The sequence below is a fragment of the Ranitomeya variabilis genome, chromosome 4, assembly GCF_051348905.1.
Source record: "Ranitomeya variabilis isolate aRanVar5 chromosome 4, aRanVar5.hap1, whole genome shotgun sequence".
NCBI classification, from domain to species: Eukaryota; Metazoa; Chordata; class Amphibia; order Anura; family Dendrobatidae; genus Ranitomeya; species Ranitomeya variabilis.
Genome location: NC_135235.1, coordinates 713,046,331 through 713,071,002, shown reverse-complemented (window position 1 = coordinate 713,071,002; position 24,672 = coordinate 713,046,331). Strand labels below are relative to the sequence as shown.

Sequence of the window (24,672 nt, the reverse complement as noted above, 5' to 3'; positions counted from 1 at the left end):
GATCTACTGGGATTTTCACGCACAACCATCTCTAGGGTTTACAGAGAATGGTCCGAAAAAGAAAAAAAATCCAGTGAGCGGCAGTTCTGTGGGCGGAAATGCCTTGTTGATGCCAGAGGAGAATGGGCAGACTGGTTCGAGCTGATAGAAAGGCAACAGTGACTCAAATCGCCACCCGTTACAACCAAGGTAGGCCTAAGAGCATCTCTGAACGCACAGTGCGTCGAACTTTGAGGCAGATGGGCTACAGCAGCAGAAGACCACACCGGGTACCACTCCTTTCAGCTAAGAACAGGAAACTGAGGCTACAATTTGTACAAGCTCATCGAAATTGGACAGTAGAAGATTGGAAAAACGTTGCTTGGTCTGAGGAGTCTCGATTTCTGCTGCGACATTCGGATGGTAGGGTCAGAATTTGGCGTAAACAACATGAAAGCATGGATCCATCCTGCCTTGTATCAACGGTTCAGGCTGGTGGTGATGTGCAGCCGACAAATCTGCGGCAACTGTGTGATGCCATCATGTCAATATGGACCAAAATCTCTGAGGAATGCTTCCAGCACCTTGTTGAATCTATGCCACGAAGAATTGAGGCAGTTCTGAAGGCAAAAGGGGATCCAACCTGTTACTAGCATGGTGTACCTAATAAAGTGGCCAGTGAGTGTATACCTCACAGAGGCCCATACATTCTGATATCATCACTACTATATATACCTGACAGGGGCCCATACATTCTGATACCATCACTAATATATACCTGAGAGGGGCCCATACATTCTGATATCATCACTAATATACACCTGACAGGGGCCCATACATTCTGATATCATCACTAATATATACCTGACAGGGGCCCATACATTCTGATACCATCACTAATATATACCTGAGAGGGGCCCGTACATTCTGATATCATCACTAATATACACCTGACAGGGGCCCGTACATTCTGATATCATCACTAATATACACCTGACAGGGGCCCATACATTCTGATATCATCACTAATATATACCTGACAGGGGCCCGTACATTCTGATATCATCAGTAATATATACCTGACAGGGGCCCATACATTCTGATATCATCACTACTGTAATATATACCTCACAGAGGCCTATACATTCTGATATCATCACTAATATATACCTGACAGGAGCCCGTACAGTCTGTATCTACAATAATATATACCTGACAGGAGCCCATACAGTCTGTATCTACAATAATATATACCTGACAGGAGCCCGTACAGTCTGTATCTACAATAATATATACCTGACAGGAGCCCGTACAGTCTGTATCTACAATAATATATACCTGACAGGGGCCCGTACAGTCTATATCTACAATAATATATACCTGACAGGAGCCCGTACAGTCTATATCTACAATAATATATACCTGACAGGAGCCTGTACAGTCTATATCTACAATAATATATACCTGACAGGAGCCCATACAGTCTATATCTACAATAATATATACCTGACAGGAGCCCGTACAGTCTATATCTACAATAATATATACCTGACAGGAGCCCGTACAGTCTATATCTACAATAATATATACCTGACAGGAGTCCGTACAGTCTATATCTACAATAATATATACCTGACAGGAGCCCGTACAGTCTGTATCTACAATAATATATACCTGACAGGGGCCTGTACCGTCTGTATCTACTATATACCTGACAGGAGCCCGTACAGTCTATATCTACAATAATATATACCTGACAGGAGCCCGTACAGTCTATATCTACAATAATATATACCTGACAGGAGCCCGTACAGTCTATATCTACAATAATATATACCTGACAGGAGCCCGTACAGTCTGTATCTACAATAATATATACCTGACAGGAGCCCGTACAGTCTGTATCTACAATAATATATACCTGACAGGAGCCCGTACAGTCTATATCTACAATAATATATACCTGACAGGAGCCCGTACAGTCTATATCTACAATAATATATACCTGACAGGAGCCCGTACAGTCTGTATCTACAGTAATATATACCTGACAGGAGCCCGTACAGTCTGTATCTACAGTAATATATACCTGACAGGAGCCCGTACAGTCTATATCTACAATAATATATACCTGACAGGAGCCCAGTCTATATCTACAATAATATATACCTGACAGGAGCCCGTACAGTCTGTATCTACAATAATATATACCTGACAGGAGCCCGTACAGTCTATATCTACAATAATATATACCTGACAGGAGCCCGTACAGTCTGTATCTACAATAATATATACCTGACAGGAGCCCATACAGTCTGTATCTACAGTAATATATACCTGACAGGAGCCCGTACAGTCTATATCTACAATAATATATACCTGACAGGAGCCCAGTCTATATCTACAATAATATATACCTGACAGGAGCCCGTACAGTCTATATCTACAATAATATATACCTGACAGGAGCCCGTACAGTCTATATCTACAATAACATACACCTGACAGGAGCCCGTACAGTCTGTATCTACAATAATATATACCTGACAGGAGCCTGTACAGTCTGTATCTACAATAATATATACCTGACAGGAGCCTGTACAGTCTGTATCTACAATAATATATATCTGACAGGAGCCGTACAGTCTGTATCTACAATAATATATACCTGACAGGAGCCCGTACAGTCTATATCTACAATAATATATACCTGACAGGAGCCCGTACAGTCTATATCTACAATAATATATACCTGACAGGAGCCCGTACAGTCTGTATCTACAATAATATATACCTGACAGGAGTCCGTACAGTCTATATCTACAATAATATATACCTGACAGGAGCCTGTACAGTCTGTATCTACAATAATATATACCTGACAGGAGCCGTACAGTCTGTATCTACAATAATATATACCTGACAGGAGCCCGTACAGTCTGTATCTACAATAATATATACCTGACAGGAGCCCGTACAGTCTGTATCTACAATAATATATACCTGACAGGAGCCCGTACAGTCTGTATCTACAATAATATATACCTGACAGGAGTCCGTACAGTCTGTATATACAATAATATATACCTGACAGGAGTCCGTACAGTCTATATCTACAATAATATATACCTGACAGGAGCCCGTACAGTCTATATCTACAATAATATATACCTGACAGGAGCCTGTACAGTCTGTATCTACAATAATATATACCTGACAGGAGCCCGTACAGTCTGTATCTACAATAATATATACCTGACAGGAGCCCGTACAGTCTATAGCTACAATAATATATACCTGACAGGAGCCCGTACAGTCTATATCTACAATAATATATACCTGACAGGAGCCCGTACAGTCTGTATCTACAATAATATATACCTGACAGGAGCCCGTACAGTCTGTATCTACAATAATATATACCTGACAGGAGCCTGTACAGTCTGTATCTACAATAATATATGCCTGACAGGAGCCCGTACAGTCTGTATCTACAATAATATATACCTGACAGGAGCCCGTACAGTCTGTATCTACAATAATATATACCTGACAGGAGCCCGTACAGTCTATATCTACAATAATATATACCTGACAGGAGCCCGTACAGTCTGTATCTACAATAATATATACCTGACAGGAGCCCGTACAGTCTGTATCTACAATAATATAAACCTGACAGGAGTCCGTATAGTCTGTATATACAATAATATATACCTGACAGGAGCCCGTACAGTCTATATCTACAATAATGTATACCTGACAGGAGCCTGTACAGTCTGTATCTACAATAATATATACCTGACAGGAGCCCGTACAGTCTGTATCTACAATAATATATACCTGACAGGAGCCCGTACAGTCTATATCTAAAATAATATATACCTGACAGGAGCTCGTACAGTCTGTATATACAATAATATATACCTGACAGGAGCCCGTACAGTCTATATCTACAATAATGTATACCTGACAGGAGCTCGTACAGTCTGTATATACAATAATATATACCTGACAGGAGCCCGTACAGTCTGTATCTACAATAATATATATGTATGAGGGGAAGCGGAGGGCACCACTAAGTATAAAAGTTAGGGGCTCACCATGGACTGAAAAACACTGAGAATTTGACTAAAAGAAAAGATCATGTCCATAAAGATGGGAGCAAAACCCAAAAATAATTAGATAATCACAAAAGGGTAAAGCTTTTATTCAATATAGCACAGCAAAAACACTGACACATAAACACAATTTAAAATCAATTAAAATGTGAAATACAACACACAAAAAACACAGCAGTCATCTCCTAGAGTGAGGAAGATGACAAACCACATCCCCGCCCTTTCCAACAGATGGTAATAAATATAAAGTGCAATAGACTGGACTGAGATATACCAGCCCAGACCCTTAATAATTAAGAAAGCAGACAGTCAAATAAATATAGCCAGCAAATAAAGATAAATATATATCCATGTATAATTTGCGCCTTGCGCCAAAGACTGAAAGCACATCGCTGAGAGCAAAGACCGCCTGTTAGAAATAGTATAACAAGACCAATATAAGTCACACTACCAACTTACTTACAGAAAGATCAAAAGAAGTAAGTGGGTTATGCAGGCACCAAAAAAGGAAAAAGCAATCAATAATAAATGATAGGAGAAGGAAAGGGGATGTGGGGTGCAAACCCACGCGTATCGCCGCAACTGTGGCGGCTTCCTCAGGGAAAAAATAGCATGCTGTAATAGTAGCTGTGCGGATCTTATATACAGATTAGTAATAGAGTAAGTGGTGTTCACCTGTGTGTAGCAATCGCAGAAGAACACGAGGAGTCAGTTGGCGGCCGCCATGTTGTTGTAAGTGGTGTAAGACCAATAAAGTTTTCTTTGTTGTGCCAGTAGCCGGGCCTGCGCAGGCGCAGTGCAGGCACCGGCCACCGCACAGACAAAGTGTATAACGGACCAAGGAAGCAGAGAAATGAATAAATAAAGCACTGGGACGCTAAATGAAAGTCAAAGTGTGCAAGTATAGGCAATAGACATCAATATATAAGCGGGCAGGATGAAATTAGAACGCCGGAAACGGTGCATGCGCAGTAGCATCAGTGTACTGAGAAGTACTTCACTCTAGTCCACATGAATGAGGAGTCTGAGCATGCGCAATGGGGGCAACACAGAATAGAGATAAAAAGGATGCCCCACTATGTTGCGCTAGTGTCCAGTAAGAAATGTAAAAAATAGTGGTGAGGAACCAAAAAAGGCTTACTGGACACACATAATATAAAGCCAAGTTTGTGGGTATATTAATTCAAAAAGTAAAGTGCACAAATAGTGCTATATAGAGGCTGGTGTGGTCAAAAAACCGCACAAATACACTAGTAATAAATTACAGTGCAGAGCACTCATATACCCATTATCTCTGATTACTGACAGAATACAAGCATGCACACTGGCTAACCCATTGGCTAAATGTTTTATTTTATTTTCTGACCTAAATATTGGAGACCACAAAAATATATGGTAACATCCCCTCAAAATGCAATGAAAAAAACCAACTGCCAAGGTGTGTATGCGCCAAAAGGATAGATGACCACACACAAACCTGAGCAGATGTGGCAAAGTGTGGCAACGTAAGCCACACAGAGATGATAAAATATCATAATATTTGCAAAAATGCCAGTTGTATAATCAAAAACAGGCGATTGGACCCCAAAGGGGATACCCTATGGTACTATGATACATGCCCAACTCACAGTGTATGACTGCTGCACCAACTTATCTAGAGAAAGAAAAGACAAAGTCCAAAAAGAGTCCCTTGGTAACCGAGAGGCAACAGATCAGGCATAAAAGCCATTAAACAGGAGCTCTTCATTGAGTCCATTCGGTGACAGACTGTTAAGATCAAAGATCCAGCGTGATTCCCGACGCAGGAGTTCCTTGGTGGGATCTCCTCCCCGAATACTGCTCAAAACCTGGTCAACCACCATGATCCGCATTTTCTGATATTTGCTGTTATGGTGTGATAGAAAGTGGGATGCAACCGATGAAATGTTCTTTCCTTTGTCCATATCTGCCCTTGCATTCACAATGTTTGACATGTGTTGTTGGGTCCTCCGTCTAACTTCTTGGGATGTTTGTCCAACATAAAGTTTTGGACATGGACAGATCAAAACATAAATGACATTTTTTGACCTGCAATTGGAGTAATTCCTTGTCTTCAGTTCACCTGGAAAGATTGACAAAGTCAGGGAGTCAGTGGCAGTCATATAAGGGCACACATTGCAATTTCCACACGGGAAAGAACCCTTCAATCTCTGTCCTGACCCCAGGCTGACAGTGGGCCTTTTAAAATGACTAGTGGTTAGGACATCCTTGAGGTTTTTGGCCCTCCTGGCAGTGAGCTCAAATTCCTTACCACAGCGTCCCCGATCGTGCCTACCCTGTATCTTCTTCCGAAGGTTCACAAATCTATCCAAGAACCACCTGGTAGGCCGATTGTGGCTGGGATTGGAGGTTTGTATGAAAGACCTTGCATCTATTTGGATCATTTTTTGCAACCATTTGTTGTTCATTTAGATTCATATATCCAGGACACTTCTCATCTGATACGGCAGTTACAAGATCTGACCATCCCGGTGAACACCATTTTAGTAACGATGGACGTCACTTCATTGTACACTTGCATCAAACATGCATTGGGCGTAGAGGCGGTCGCATTTTTCCTGAATCAACAGATTACAGGTGATCGCAGACACCATTCTTTCATCTTGGACCTCCTATCCCTTGTATTATCCAACAGTTACTTTGTTTTTGATAGAGTTTTCTACAAGCAAGTCTCTGGGACAGCAATGGGCGCCCGCTGTGCACCCTCCTACGCCAACCTCTTCATGGGGTGGTGGGAGGAGACACAGGTGCGCCCATTGCAGGAGTTCCAAGCCCACGTATTCCGTTGCCACACTTTGCCACATCTGCTCAGGTTTGTGTGTGGTCATCTATCCTTTTGGCGCATACACACCTTGGCAGTTGGTTTTTTTCATTGCATTTTGAGGGGATGTTACCATATATTTTTGTGGTCTCCAATATTTAGGTCAGAAAATAAAATAAAACATTTAGCCAATGGGTTAGCCAGTGTGCATGCTTGTATTCTGTCAGTAATCAGAGATAATGGGTATATGAGTGCTCTGCACTGTAATTTATTACTAGTGTATTTGTGCGGTTTTTTGACCACACCAGCCTCTATATAGCACTATTTGTGCACTTTACTTTTTGAATTAATATACCCACAAACTTGGCTTTATATTATGTGTGTCCAGTAAGCCTTTTTTGGTTCCTCACCACTATTTTTTACATTTCTTACTGGACACTAGCGCAACATAGTGGGGCATCCTTTTTATCTCTATTCTGTGTTGCCCCCATTGCGCATGCTCAGACTCCTCATTCATGTGGACTAGAGTGAAGTACTTCTCAGTACACTGATGCTACTGCGCATGCACCGTTTCCGGCGTTCTAATTTCATCCTGCCCGCTTATATATTGATGTCTATTGCCTATACTTGCACACTTTGACTTTCATTTAGCGTCCCAGTGCTTTATTTATTCATTTCTCTGCTTCCTTGGTCCGTTATACACTTTGTCTGTGCGGTGGCCGGTGCCTGCACTGCGCCTGCGCAGGCCCGGCTACTGGCACAACAAAGAAAACTTTATTGGTCTTACACCACTTACAACAACATGGCGGCCGCCAACTGACTCCTCGTGTTCTTCTGCGATTGCTACACACAGGTGAACACCACTTACTCTATTACTAATCTGTATATAAGATCCGCACAGCTACTATTACAGCATGCTATTTTTTCCCTGAGGAAGCCGCCACAGTTGCGGCGATACGCGTGGGTTTGCACCCCACATCCCCTTTCCTTCTCCCATCATTTATTATTGATTGCTTTTTCCTTTTTTGGTGCCTGCATAACCCACTTACTTCTTTTGATCTTTCTGTAAGTAAGTTGGTAGTGTGACTTATATTGGTCTTGTTATACTATTTCTAACAGGCGGTCTTTGCTCTCAGCGATGTGCTTTCAGTCTTTGGCGCAAGGCGCAAATTATACATGGATATATATTTATCTTTATTTGCTGGCTATATTTATTTGACTGTCTGCTTTCTTAATTATTAAGGGTCTGGGCTGGTATATCTCAGTCCAGTCTATTGCACTTTATATTTATTACCATCTGTTGGAAAGGGCGGGGATGTGGTTTGTCATCTTCCTCACTCTAGGAGATGACTGCTGTGTTTTTTGTGTGTTGTATTTCACATTTTAATTGATTTTAAATTGTGTTGTTTATGTGTCAGTGTTTTTGCTGTGCTATATTGAATAAAAGCTTTACCCTTTTGTGATTATCTAATTATTTTTGGGTTTTGCTCCCATCTTTATGGACATGATCTTTTCTTTTAGTCAAATTCTACAATAATATATATCTGACAGGAGCCCGTACAGTCTATATCTACAATAATATATACCTGACAGGAGCCCATACAGTCTGTATCTACAATAATATATACCTGACAGGAGCCCGTACAGTCTATATCTACAATAATATATACCTGACAGGAGCCCATACAGTCTATATCTACAATAATATATACCTGACAGGAGCCCGTACAGTCTATATCTACAATAATATATACCTGACAGGAGCCCATACAGTCTATATCTACAATAATATATACCTGACAGGAGCCCATACAGTCTATATCTACAATAATATATACCTGACAGGAGTCCATACAGTCTGTATCTACAATAATATATACCTGACAGGAGCCCGTACAGTCTGTATCTACAATAATATATACCTGACAGGAGCCCGTACAGTCTGTATCTACAATAATATACACCTGACAGGAGTCCGTACAGTCTGTATCTACAATAATATATACCTGACAGGAGCCCGTACAGTCTATATCTACAATAATATATACCTGACAGGAGCCCATACAGTCTATATCTACAATAATATATACCTGACAGGAGCCCATACAGTCTATATCTACAATAATATATACCTGACAGGAGCCCATACAGTCTATATCTACAATAATATATACCTGACAGGAGTCCATACAGTCTGTATCTACAATAATATATACCTGACAGGAGCCCGTACAGTCTGTATCTACAATAATATATACCTGACAGGAGCCCGTACAGTCTGTATCTACAATAATATACACCTGACAGGAGTCCGTACAGTCTGTATCTACAATAATATATACCTGACAGGAGCCCGTACAGTCTATATCTACAATAATATATATCTGACAGGAGCCCGTACAGTCTATATCTACAATAATATATACCTGACAGGAGCCCGTACAGTCTGTATATACAATAATATATACCTGACAGGAGCCCGTACAGTCTGTATCTACAATAATATATACCTGACAGGAGCCCATACAGTCTGTATCTACAATAATATATACCTGACAGGAGCCCGTACAGTCTATATCTACAATAATATATACCTGACAGGAGCCCGTACAGTCTGTATCTACAATAATATATACCTGACAGGAGCCCGTACAGTCTATATCTACAATAATATATACCTGACAGGAGCCTGTACAGTCTGTATCTATAATAATATATACCTGACAGGAGCCCGTACAGTCTATATCTACAATAATATATACCTGACAGGAGCCCGTACAGTCTGTATCTACAATAATATATACCTGACAGGAGCCCGTACAGTCTATATCTACAATAATATATACCTGACAGGAGCCTGTACAGCCTGTATCTACAATAATATATACCTGACAGGAGCCCGTACAGTCTATATCTACAATAATATATACCTGACAGGAGCCTGTACAGCCTGTATCTACAATAATATATACCTGACAGGAGCCCGTACAGTCTGTATCTACAATAATATATACCTGACAGGAGCCCGTACAGTCTGTATCTACAATACTATATACCTGACAGGAGCCCGCACAGTCTGTATCTACAATAATATATACCTGACAGGAGCCCGCACAGTCTGTATCTACAATAATATATACCTGACAGGAGCCCGCACAGTCTGTATCTACAATAATATATACCTGACAGGAGCCCGTACAGTCTGTATCTACAATAATATATACCTGACAGGAGCCCGTACAGTCTGTATATACAATAATATATACCTGACAGGAGCCCGTACAGTCTATATCTACAATAATATATACCTGACAGGAGCCCGCACAGTCTGTATCTACAATAATATATACCTGACAGGAGCCCATACAGTCTGTATCTACAGTAATATATACCTGACAGGAGCCCGTACAGTCTGTATCTACAATAATATATACCTGACAGGGGCCTGTACAGTCTATATCTACAATAATATATACCTGACAGGAGCCCATACAGTCTGTATCTACAATAATATATACCTGACAGGGGCCCGTACAGTCTGTATCTACAATAATATATACCTGACAGGAGCCTGTACAGTCTGTATCTACAATAATATATACCTGACAGGAGCCCATACAGTCTGTATCTACAATAATATATACCTGACAGGGGCCCGTACAGTCTATATCTACAATATTATATACCTGACAGGAGCCCGTACAGTCTATATCTACAATAATATATACCTGACAGGAGCCCGTACAGTCTGTATCTACAATAATATATACCTGACAGGAGCCTGTACAGTCTATATCTACAATAATATATACCTGACAGGAGCCCGTACAGTCTGTATCTACAATAATATATACCTGACAGGAGCCTGTACAGTCTATATCTACAATAATATATACCTGACAGGAGCCTGTACAGTCTGTATCTACAATAATATATACCTGACAGGAGCCTGTACAGTCTGTATCTACAATAATATATACCTGACAGGAGCCCGTACAGTCTATATCTACAATAATATATACCTGACAGGAGCCCGTACAGTCTAGTGTATTCACCAGTGAGCCGGCTAGACTGTATGGGCTGCAGTCAGGACCTGGCAGGAGCCCATATATTCTGCTGGCATTAATAATTTATACCTTGAAGGAGCACATACATTCTAGTGTCATGTATAGGCAGCAGTCAGGGCCAGGCAGCAACCTATAAAGTCTGCTATGTTCAGGAATATATACCTGGAAGGAGCCCATACAGTCTAGGCTCAACCAGAGAATAATGGAGCCTCCAGCACCGACCTCCACCCGCAGAGCCGCACTCCACCTATATGGCTGCTCTGTGCACAGGACCTGTGATGAGGTCACAGGAAGGGGAGGAGTCAGTGGTCACATGATCGGGGGGGCCTCAGTGTATGGTAGAGGCTAAATCCAAGTCGGCTAAAGGACCTCTGCCCATGTGACCGGAAGGGGCGGTGCCTCTTCCTCCATAGAACAGACACGAGGAAGCTGTGGATGTCATGGCGGGATTTCGAGGATTTTTGTGCAAGATTTGGACGATGCTGAAGTTGGTTTCTTATTCAGCAGTTTCTTATTCGGCTATTTTTTATTTTCTGTTTTTTTCAGGTTTTTCAATAAAAATAAATCATTCTAAGTATATGATATTATGCGGTCATGTGCCCTCTTGTGAATACACTTAAAAACAGATAAAAATATTAGAAGGCTGGCACAAAAATGGGCATCAAAGTGGGCACTGAGGTATGGTATTAAAGGTGTTAAATGGCTTTGTGCCACTGATCTGACACCTGACTTGCATACCTTGTGATGCCACACATCAAGTTCCTGTCACTCCAGCCTGGCACAAATGGGTTCTGGGCATCAGAACTGGCATCAAAGTGGGCAGAGAACCAATTTTCACACATGCGAATAAGTAACAGCTATTTTTAAGGGGTTAAATGCCTTTGTGCCACTTATTAACCCCTTAAGCCCCGAGGGTGGTTTGCACGTTAATGACCGGGCCAATTTTTACAATTCTGACCACTGTCCCTTTATGAGGTTATAACTCTGGAACGCTTCAACGGATCTTGGCGATTCTGACATTGTTTTCTCGTGACATATTGTACTTCATGTTAGTGGTAAAATTTCTTCGATATAACTTGCGTTTATTTGTGAAAAAAACGAATATTTGGCGAAAATTTTGAAAATTTCGCAATTTTCCAACTTTGAATTTTTATGCCCTTAAATCACAGACATATGTCACACAAAATACTTAATAAATAACATTTCCCACATGTCTACTTTACATCAGCACAATTTTGGAACCAAAATTTTTTTTTGTGACGGAGTTATAAGGGTTAAAAGTTGACCAGCAATTTCTCATTTTTACAACACCATTTTTTTTTAGGGACCACATCTCATTTGAAGTCATTTTGAGGGGTCTATATGATAGAAAATACCCAAGTGTGACACCATTCTAAAAACTGCACCCCTCAAGGTACTCAAAACCACTTTCAAGAAGTTTATTAACCCTTCAGGTGTTTCACAGGAATTTTTGGAATGTTTAAATAAAAATGAACATTTAACTTTTTTTCACACAAAATTTATTTCAGCTCCAATTTGTTTTATTTTACCAAGGGTAACAGGAGAAAATAGACCCCAAAAGTTGTTGTACAATTTGTCCTGAGTACGCTGATACCCCATATGTGGGGGTAAACCACAGTTTGGGCGCATGGCAGAGCTTGGAAGCAAAGGAGCGCCATTTGACTTTTCAATGCAAAATTGACTGGAATTGAGATGGGACGCCATGTTGCATTTGGAGAGCCCCTGATGTGCCTAAACATTGAAACCCCTAACAAGTGACACCATTTTGGAAAGTAGACCCCCTAAGGAACTTATCTAGATGTGTGGTGAGCACTTTGACCCAACAAGTGCTTTACAGAAGTTTATAATGCAGAGCCGTAAAAATAAAAAATCATATTTTTTCACAAAAATGATCTTTTCACCCCCAATTTTTTATTTTCCCAAGGGTGAGAGAAGAAATTGGACCCCAAAAATTGTTGTGCAATTTGTCCTGAGTACGCTGATACCCCATATGTGGGTGTAAACCATTGTTTGGGCGCAGGGCAGAGCTCGGAAGGGAAGGAGCGCCATTTGACTTTTCAATGCAAAATTGACTGGAATTGAGATGGGACGCCATGTTGCATTTAGAGAGCCCTTGATGTGCCTAAACATTGAAACCCCTAACAAGTGACACCATTTTGGAAAGTAGACCCCCTAAGGAACTTATCTAGATGTGTGGTGAGCACTTTGACCCAACAAGTGCTTTACAGAAGTTTATAATGCAGAGCCGTAAAAATAAAAAATCATATTTTTTCACAAAAATGATCTTTTCACCCCCAATTTTTTATTTTCCCAAGGGTGAGAGAAGAAATTGGACCCCAAAAATTGTTGTGCAATTTGTCCTGAGTACGCTGATACCCCATATGTGGGTGTAAACCATTGTTTGGGCGCAGGGCAGAGCTCGGAAGGGAAGGAGCGCCATTTGACTTTTCAATGCAAAATTGACTGGAATTGAGATGGGACGCCATGTTGCATTTAGAGAGCCCTTGATGTGCCTAAACATTGAAACCCCTAACAAGTGACACCATTTTGGAAAGTAGACCCCCTGAGGAACTTATCTAGATGTGTGGTGAGCACTTTGACCCAACAAGTGCTTCACAGAAGTTTATAATGCAGAGCCGTAAAAATAAAGAATCATATTTTTTCACAAAAATGATCTTTTCACCCCCATTTTTTTATTTCCCCAAGGGTAAGAGAAGAAATTAGACCACAAAAGTTGTTGTGCAATTTGTCCTGAGTACGACGATACCCCATATGTGGGTGTAAACCATTGTTTGGGCGCATAGCAGAGCTCAGAAGGGAAGAAGCGCTATTTTACTTTTCAATGCAAAATTGACTGGAATTAAGATGGGATGCCATGTTGCGTTTGGAGAGCCCCTGATGTGCCTAAACATTAAACCCCCCCACAAGTGACACCATTTTGGAAAGTAGACCCCCTAAGGAACTTATCTAGATGTGTTTTGAGAGCTTTGAACCCCCAAGTGTTTCACTACAGTTTATAACGCAGAGCCGTGAAAATAATTTTTTTTTTTTTTTCACAAAAATGAAATTTAGCCCCCAGTTTTGTATTTTCACAAGGGTATCAGGATAAATTGGACCCTAAAAGTTGTTGTCCAATTTGTCCTGAGTACGCTGATACCCCCTATGTGGGGGGGAACCACTGTTTGGGCGCATGACAGAGCTCAGAAGGGAAGGAGCGCCATTTGGAATGCAGACTTAAATGGATTGGTCTGCAGGCGTCACGTTGCATTTGCAGAGCCCCTGATGTACCCAAACAGTACAAACCCCCCACAAGTGACCCCATATTGGAAACTAGACCCCCCAAGGAACTTATCTAGATGTGTTGTGAGAACTTTGAACCCCCAAGTGTTTCATTACAGTTTATAACGCAGAGCCGTGAAAATAAAAATTATTTTTTTTTTCACAAAAATGATTTTTTAGCCCCCAGTTTTGTATTTTCACAAGGGTATCAGGATAAATTGGACCCTAAAAGTTGTTGTCCAATTTGTCCTGAGTACGCTGATACCCCCTATGTGGGGGGGAACCACTGTTTGGGCGCATGACAGAGCTCGGAAGGGAAGGAGCGCCATTTGGAATGCAGACTTAAATGGATTGGTCTGCAGGCGTCACGTTGCATTTGCAGAGCCCCTGATGTACCCAAACAGTACAAACCCCACACAAGTGACCCCATATTGGAAACTAGACCTCCCAAGGAACTTATCTAGATGTGTTGTGAGAACTTTGAACCCCCAAGTGTTTCACTACAGTTTACAACGCAGAGCCGTGAAAATAAAACATATTTTTTTTCCCACAAAAATGATTTTTAGCCCCCCAAATTTTTATTTTCCCAAGGATAACAAGAGAACTTGGACCCCAGAAGTTGTTGTTCAATTTGTCCCTAGTACGCTGATACCCCATATGTTGGGGTAAACCCCTTTTTGGACGCACGGGAGAGCTCGGAAGGGAAGGAGCACTGTTTTACTTTTTCAACGCAGAATTGGCTGGAATTGAGATTGGACGCCATGTCGCGTTTGGAGAGCCCCTGATGTGCCTGAACAGTGGAAACTCCCCAATTCTACCTGAAACCCTACCCCTAACCTCACCCCTAACCGTTTACTGAACATTTTCTGACAGTCATAAGTGCCACGTATATAAGTGCCACGTATATAAGTGCCACGTATGTAAGTGCCACGTATATAAGTGCCACGTATGTAAGTGCCACGTATGTAAGTGCCACGTATGTAAGTGCCACGTATGTAAGTGCCACGTATGTAAGTGCCACGTATATAAGTGCCACGTATTTAAGTGCCACGTATTTAAGTGCCACGTATTTAAGTGCCACGTATTTAAGTGCCACGTATTTAAGTGCCACGTATTTAAGTGCCACGATATTTCAGTGCCACGTATTTCAGTGCCACGTATTTCAGTGCCACGTATTTCAGGCACTGAAAAATACGTGGCACGTAAATACGTGGCACGTAAATACGTGGCACGTAAATACGTGGCACTTAAATACGTGGCACTTAAATACGTGGCACGTAAATACGTGGCACGTAAATACGTGGCACTTAAATACGTGGCACTTAAATACGTGGCACTTAAATACGTGGCACTTAAATACGTGGCACTTAAATACGTGGCACTTAAATACGTGGCACTTAAATACGTGGCACTTATATACGTGGCACTTATATACGTATATACGTATATAAACGTATATTTCAGTGCCACGTATTTCAGTGCCACGTATTTCAGGTTAGGGGTAGGGTTAGGGTTTTTGTTTTTTTCTTGTTTTCTTGTGTTTTTCTATAAAAACGCATGCGTTTTACCGCGTTTACATGCATTTTTTCACACATGCGGTTTTTTAAAAAAACGCATGCAGATAAAAACGCAAGTGTGAAACCAGACTAAAAGACGCTTTTTATAGCAAAAAAGTTTTTGCGTCTCCACATTTTGAGACCTATAATTTTTCCACATTTTGGTCCACAGAGTCATGTGAGGTCTTGTTTTTTGTGGGACGAGTTGACGTTTTTATTGGTAACATTTTCGGACACGTGACCATTTTTTATCACTTTTTATTCCGATTTTTGTGAGGCAGAATAACCAAAAACCAGCTATTCATGAATTTCTTTTGGGAGAGGCGTTTATACCGTTCTGCGCTTGGTAAAATTGATAAAGCAGTTTTATTCGTCGGGTCAGTACGATTACAGCGATACCTCATTTATATCATTTTTTTTATGTTTTGACGCTTTTATACGATAAAAACTATTTTATAGAAAAAATAATTATTTTGGTATCGCTTTATTCTCAGGACTATAACTTTTTTATTTTTTTGCTGATGATGCTGTATGGCGGCTCGTTTTTTGCGGGACAAGATGACGTTTTCAGCGGTAACATGGTTATTTATATCCGTCTTTTTGATCGCGTGTTATTCCACTTTTTGTTCGGCGGTATGGTAATAAAGCGTTGTTTTTTGCCTCGTTTTTTTTTTTTTTTTCTTACGGTGTTTACTGAAGGGGTTAACTAGTGGGCCAGTTTTATAGGTTGGGTCGTTACGGACGCGGCGATACTAAATATGTGTACTTTTATTGTTTTTGTTTGGTTTTTTTAGATAAAGAAATGTATTTATGGGAATAATATTTTTTTTTTTTATTATTATTTATTTAGGAATTTTTTTTATTTTTTTTTACACATGTGGAAATTTTTTTTTTTACTTTTTTACTTTGTCCCAGGGGGGGACATTACAGATCGCTGATCTCACAGTGTGCACAGCACTCTGTGAGATCTCCGATCTCACTTACAGCCGTGCAGGCTGCAGCTTTCATCTGCAGCCTGCTCCGACCCGGAAGTGCTCCCTGCAGGACCCGGATACAGCCCCTCGGCCATTTTGGATCCGGGGCCTGCAGGGAGAAGACGTTCGGTACGAGGTGAGTACATCACCTTGTACCGATCGTCTCAGGGAAGCCCGCAGGGAGCCCCCTCCCTGCGCGATGCTTCCCTGTACCGCCGGTACACCGCGATCATGTTTGATCGCGGTGTGCCGGGGGTTAATGTGCCGGGGGCGGTCCGTGACCGCTCCTGGCACATAGTGCCGGATGTCAGCTGCGATATGCAGCCGACACCCGGCCGCGATCGGCCGCGCTCCCCCCGTGAGCGCGGCCGATCGCGTATGACGTACTATCCCGTCACCGGGAATTAAGGCCCACCCCACCTCGACGGGATAGTACGTCATACGGGCTTAAGGGGTTAAACACCTGATTTACATACGTATTGATGCCCCACATGAAATCCATGTCACTCCAGCCTGGCACAAATGTGTTCTGGGCATCAAAACTGGCATCAAATGGGGCAAATCGCCCATTTTCACTGATTTGAATAAGTAACAGCTATTTTTAAGGGGTTAAATGCCTTTGTGCCACTAATCTAACACCTGATTTACATACCTACTGATGCCCCACATGAAATCCAAGTCAATCCAGCCTGGCACAAATGGGTTCTGGGCATCAGAACTGGCATCAAAGGGGGCAAATAGCACATTTTCACAGATTTGAATAAGTAACAGCAATTTTTAAGGGGTTAAATGCCTTTGTGCCACTAATCTAACACTTGATTTACATACCTAGTGATGCCCCACATCAAAGTCAAATCACTTCAGCCTGGCACAAATGGGTTCTGGGCATCAAAACTGGCATCAAAGGGGGCAAATCGCCCATTTTCACAGATTTGAATAAGTAACAGCTATTTTTAAGGGGTTAAATGCCTTTGTGCCACTGATTTAACACCTGATTTACATACCTACTGATGCCCCACATGAAATACATGTCACTCCAGCCTGGCACAAATGGGTTCTGGGCATCAGAACTGGCATCAAAATGGTCAAATCGCCCATTTTCACAGATTTGAATAAGTAACAGCTATTTTTGAGGGGTTAAATGCCTTTGTGCCACTGATCTAACACCTGATTTACATACCTACTGATGCCCCACATGAAATCCATGTCACTGCAACCTGGCACAAATGGGTTCTGGGCATCAGAACTGGCATCAAAGTGGGCAAATCGTACATTTTCACAGATTTGAATAAGTAACAGCAATTTTTAAGAGGTTAAATGCCTTTGTGACACTAATCTAACACCTGATTTACATACCTAGTGATGCCCCACATCAAAGTCAAATCACTTCAGCCTGGCACAAATGGGTTCTGGGCATCAAAACTGGCATCAAAGGGGGCAAATCGCCCATTTTCACAGATTTGAATAAGTAACAGCTATTTTTAAGGGGTTAAATAGCTTTGTGCCACTGATCTAACACCTGATTTACATAACTACTGATGCCCCACATGAAATCCAAGTCACTGCAGCCTGGCACAAATCGGTTCGGGGCATCAAAACTGGCATCAAAGTGGGCAAATCACCCATTTTCACAGATTTGAATAAGTAACAGCTATTTTTAAGGGGTTAAATAGCTTTGTGCCACTGAACTAACACCTGATTTACATACCTACTGATGCCCCACATGAAATCCATGTCACTGCAGCCTGGCACAAATGGGTTCTGGGCATCAGAACTGGCATCAAAGTGGGCAAATCGTACATTTTCACATATTTGAATAAGTAACAGCTATTTTTAAGGGGTTAAATGCCTTTGTGCCACTGATTTAACACCTGATTTACATACCTACTGATGCCCCACATGAAATCCATGTCACTCCAGCCTGGCACAAATGGGTTCTGGGCATCAGAACTGGCATCAAAGTGGGCAAATTGCACATTTTCACAGATTTGAATAAGTAACAGCTATTTTTAAGGGGTTAAATGCCTTTGTGCCACTGATTTAACACCTGATTTACATATTTAATGATGCCCCACATGAAATCCATGTCACTCCAGCCTGGCACAAATGGGTTCTGGGCATCAAAACTGGCATCAAAGTGGTCAAATCGCCCATTTTCACAGATTTGAATAAGTAACAGCTATTTTTAAGGGGTTAAATGCCTTTGTGCCACTAATCTAACACCTGATTTACATACCTACTGGTACCCCACATGAAATACATGTCACTGCAGCCTGGCACAAATGGGTTCTGGGCATCAGAACTGGCATCAAAGTGGGCAAACAGCCCATTTTCACAGATTTGAATAAGTAACTGATGTTTTTAAGGGGTTAAATGCCTTTGGGCCACTAATACGACACTTAAAATACACAGACAGTGATGCCCTGCATCAAACCCAGGTCTCTCCAGCCTGGCCCAAATGGCTTCTGGGCACCAGAACCGGCATCAAAGTGGGCAAACAGCCCATTTTCACAGATTTGAATAAGTAACTGATGTTTTTAAGGGGTTAAATGCCTTTGGGCCACTAATACGACACTTAAAATACACAGACAGTGATGCCCTGCATCAAACCCAGGTCTCTCCAGCCTGGCCCAAATGGGTTCTGGGCACCAGAACTGGCATCAAAGTGGGCAAACAGCCCATTTTCACAGATTTGAATAAGTAAGTGGTGTTTTTAAGGGGTTAAATTCCTTTGTGCCACTGATACCAGAGTGCATACATATAGAACAGGGAGCCCCACAATAAAACCAGGTCTCTTCAGCCTGGCCCTAATTAGTTCTGGGCATCAGAACTGTCATCAAACTGGGCAAACAGCCAATTTTAACAGATTTTAATAGGGACCTGCTGTTTTTAAGGGGTTAAATGGCTTTGGGCCACTGATCTGACAATTAAAATACACAAATAGCGATGCCCTGCATCAAACCCAGGTCCCTCCAGCCTAGCCCAAATGGGTTCTGGGCACCAGAATTAGCATCAAAGTGGGCAAATATAGTGGGTTGGTGTCGGGAATGCCTTGGTTACAGCATCAAAACCCTGTTATTAACTGGGTTACTGAGGAAATTGTTCAATGGTCCTTATCTAAGTCCTTGAAGTGTGTATCTGTGTTGTCTGTCGGTCTGGAAGCTATTCCGGAGTATCTGAAGGTCTTTGAAGACGTGTTCTCTGAAAGCGAGGCTGAGGTTCTACCGCCACATCCATCTTTTAATTGTGCCATCAATTTAATCTGTCTTGTCCTGAGCGGCTGGCCATGAAGGAGTATATTGCCGAGAGTCTTCGTAAGGGGCATATCCGCCCTTATGTTTCTCCTATGGCAGCTGGCTTTTTCTTTGTAAAGAAAAAAGATGGTGGTTTGAGTCCTTGCCTCGACTTTCGGGAACTCAACAAAATCACTGTGAGAAACACTTACCCACTTCCTCTCATTCCTGACTTGTGTAACCAATTGTCTGGGGCCAAATGATTTTCAAAGTTGGATTTGTGGGGAGCCTATAATTGGATAAGTGTTTGAGAGGGAGACGAGTGGAAGATGGCGTTTCTCACGTGAGAAGTTCTTTTTGAGAATCTTTTTACGTCCTTCGGGCTAACAAACACCCCTGGCCATTTTTCAAAATTTTATTAATATTGTGTTTGCTGATCTGATCGGTCACTTTGCGATTATTTACCTTGACGACATCTTGGTTTACTCCCCTGACAGTGAAACCCATTTTCACTATTCGCGTACTGTCCTTCATAGACTCAGGGAAAAACTACTTTTTTCAAAATTTGAAATGTTAATTTTTTGTACAGGAGTTATCATTTTTGGGTTTGATTGTTTCCAATGAGGGGTTTCACATGGATCCCAAGAAGGTGCAGGCTATTAGTGATTGGGTTCAGCCCCGTGACTTGAAGGGTTTGCAACTAGTGATGAGTGAGTATACTCGTTACTTGGGTTTTCCCGAGCACACTCGGGTGGTCTCCAAGTATTTATGTCTGATCAGAGATTTAGTTTTCCTTGCCGCAGCTGCATGATTTACAGATACTAGACAGCTTGATTACATGTGGGGATTCCCTGGCAAACAGGCAACCCCCACATGTACTCAGGCTGGCTAGCAGCCATACATTATGCAGCTGCATCAAGAAAAACTAAATCTCTGAGCAGTCACAAATACTCGGGAGACCACCCGAGCGTGCTCGGGAAAGCCCGAGCAACGAGTATACTCGCTCATCACTATTTGCAACGCTTCTTGGGGGTTTGCAAACTACTATCGAAAGTTCATCAAGTGTTTTTTGCAGGTAGTTAATAGTGATGAGCGAATATACTTGTTGCTCGGGAAATCTCCGAGTATTTGTGACTGCTCAGAGATTTAGTTTTTGTTGACGCAGCTGCATGATTTATGGCAATTATGGCACTTAGCCTCTCTCTTCCCACTGCCCTGTAGCAGTGGCAATGGGGTAATAGTTGGGTGGTTGATGTGACCTTTGAATTGTAAGGTCACATCAAGCCCGGCTTAGTAATGGAGAGGTGTCAATAAGACAGCTGTCCATTACTAATCCTATAGATCTCCTGTAATGAATAAAAAAAAAACAACAACAATATACCTGTCCGTTGTTCTGTCCCACGCAGTAATCCATATCTGGTGAAAATACAGTTTGCAACCAGGACTGTGCTAAGATGCTACCAGCCCAGCTGCAAACTACTGGGGAATGAGGAGATGCTGCCAGCGCAGCCTCAGTGACTAGCGGTGAAGTCACTGAGTCTACCCTCCCTGCTTGCCTGACCCGCGCTGAACTCTGGAGCGTGGGAAAATGCCAGTTCATTTTCCCACGCTGCAGAGTTCATTGCAGTTCAAGCCGGAAGGGAGGGCAGACTATGTGACATCAGCACTAGTCTCTGTAGCTGCACTGGCAGCATCTCCTCATTCCCCAGTAGTTTGCAGCCATGGCGGTTGCATTTCAGCACCGCTCCTAGTTGCAAACTGTATTTTCCCCAGATATTGATTACTGCGTGGGACAGAACGACTGACAGGTATGGTATATTGTTGGGTTTTTGGTTTTGGTTTTTTTTAATTACAGGAGAACAAGGGCGTTGTATGTATTAGCTGCATAATAAGGATGAAAAACTGTGTTTAGTGTTTTATTTCATTAAAATACTTTATCCTGGCTGCGTCTTTATTGAACCTGTAACAACTATAGGATTAGCAATGGATAGGTGTCTTCTTGACACTTCTCCATTACTAAGCCGGGCTTGATGTGACATTACAATATAAAGGTCACATCAACCCCCAAACTATTACCCCATATACCACCGATACAGGGCAGCGGGAAGAGAGAGGCTAAGTGCTGAAATTGGTGAATCTTAAAAATGCGACATTTCTGGGGAGGCTGAGAGCTAGTGTTTGTAGCCATGAGGGGTCAATATCCATGGCCCCTTCCTAGGCTATGAATATCAGCCCGCAGCTGTCTGCATAGCTTTTTCTGGAATTTAATTATAAGGGTACCCCATGTCATTTTTGGGGGGCCACCCTATTTTAATAGCCAGTAAACACTAAAAATACAGCTGTGGGCTCATATTCATAGCCTGGGGAGATCCATGGGTATTAACCCCTTCTTAGGCTATAAACATTGGCCTCCAGTCGCTGGCTTTCCCTCTCTGGATTGGAAAATTATGCGGGAGCCCGCAACATTTTTTCCCCCCAAAATAATCTTTTATTAATTACATACATGTCCTCTAATTTGCACACACACTATACTAATTGTATTGATCACTGACATATACAGTACATATCTAACTATTCTGCATCTACTTAGTGTATGTAAACCATGTCTTCTATCCTGTCGGCTCCAGCAGTGATTTTAGAGAGGCTGACAAATGAATTACCGGCTATTCTTCTATGTATCTCTCTCTGCAATATAAAGACTATATATATATACAGTGTATATATATATATATATATATATATATATATATATATATATATATATATATATATATATATATATATATATATATATATATAAAACCATATGCAAGAAAAAAGAGAAGGCACTCACCGATCTAAATTTCCCAACTTTATTTCATCTTAATGTTAAAAAAATTCCATGGCCGGGGGAGTGAGGAGCGGAGTTCTTGTGAGCAGGGATAGACGATGGCCGTTTGTGCTTGCGCTTCCACGGGTCAGTATTTTTTTAACATGAAGATGAAATAAAGTTGGGAATTTTAGATCGGTGAGTGCCTTCTCTTTCTTCTTGCATATGGTCATGGATTTTCGTGTATTTTCAGAAGAGCACCTATGATCTTGATGCATGGCTGATGCTAGGACTATTATTCATTAATACCTGAACCCAAAATTTTTGGATAACCTCGTTTCACAGACAGTGCCGTTCGTTTTTGGTCTTCTTGGCGTTAGATAGATATATATATATATACACACACCCACTAGCTATTGAACCTGTTCTACGCCCGGGTGGCGAGCATTTATATTGGTATATGGTCTCCATCCTGGTATGCGCCTCTTCCATCCTGCCCCCTAATCTTGTCATGTGCTGCTACCATCTTGCACCCCCATCCTGTCATACGCTGCTCCCATCCTGCGCCCCCTTCCTGTCATGTGCAGCCCCATCCTGCGCCCTCATCCTGTTTTGTGCGCCTCCATCTTGTCATGTGCTACTCTTTTCCTGTGCCCTCATCCTGTCATGTGCTGCTCCCATCCTGCGCCCCCATCCTGTCATGTGCTGCTTTCATCCTGCGCCGCATCCTGTCATGTGCTGCTCCCATTCTGCGCCCCCATTCTGTAATGTGCTGCTCCCATCCTGCGCCCCCATTCTGTCATGTGCTGCAACCATTCTGCGCCCCCATTCTGTCATGTGCTGTTCCCATCCTGTGCCCCCATTCTGTCATGTGCTGCTCCCAACCTGCGCCCCATTCTGTAATGTGCTGCACCCATTCTGCGCCCCCATTCTGTCATGTGCTGCTCCCATCGTTGATGGCCCCCATAAGATGCTCCATAGCATAATATGCCCCGTATGCTGATGCTGCGATTTAAAAAAAAAAAATGACAGACTCACCTCTCGTCGCTGGGCGCCGAGTGCCTAAGCAGGCGGGAACACCAGCGCACTATGGGGGTCAGGTGCTGGAGTCGCCGCTGGCTAAGGCCCCCGGTGTAACAGCGTGTCCCTCCCCCGGCCTGTGTCCCTGGACTGCTATGTAATCAGGCTTGAGTCAACAACCAGAAGGTTGAGCTTTCCCTCATGGAGGGATGGATCCCAGGACACAGAACAATAGACTCATGTGTTGGCTGATTCAATTGTGTGGTGACTTGCGAAGGGCTGGGATCGTATGCTGAGGCAAGATCCTGGTGCCCGTGTGTGGAGGATTAAAAGCTGCCACGTGGAATGGTGTTGTGTCCCTCATCTGCTGGATCCAGTAAACCCATCCCAGGATTATTTTTCTTTTCCCTGGCTTCAGATTGCCAGGTGGCGCCCCCGGATCTGCTCCCTTTGTGTGGACTCATTGTAGACTAATTACGGACGCTGCAGAATTACTTTGATTTGTGTTGTCCCAGTTCCCTGTTCCGATAAATTTTATTGGATTGATTACTGGCGTGGTGTCTCTTCCTGCTCTGTCGCATGCCCCGTCACACCCGGCACTTGCGATATTCACCTGTCCCTGTTCCACCGCCGCGCGCCACTCTGTCATCCGTGTCCTCTGGCTGTGACTGTTGAGGCAGGGGGCGCGCACTGACCACGTCATCGCGCCCTATGACCTGAACGTCACAGCCAGAGGATGCGGAAGACCCGGCGGTGGAACGGGGACAGGTGAATATAGCATGGTTCACCCTCCCCCTTCATACTCACCCTCCT

General features: G+C 42.4%; 1 protein-coding gene across 3 annotated transcripts in view; it reads right to left on the bottom strand.

Moving 5' to 3' along the window:
- The window catches only part of LOC143766553 (uncharacterized), a 104,814-nt gene that overhangs the window by 54,379 nt on the left and 25,763 nt on the right, over positions 1-24,672 (bottom strand). For 2 of the 3 annotated variants that reach the window (XM_077254331.1, XM_077254329.1), the window contains exon 1: positions 11,130-11,247. The exons of the other annotated variant lie outside the window; for it this stretch is intronic. The gene's annotated coding sequence lies outside the window, so the exon portion shown is untranslated. Of the gene's footprint in view, positions 1-11,129; positions 11,248-24,672 lie in introns of those variants that run through there. 3 annotated transcript variants of the gene reach the window in all.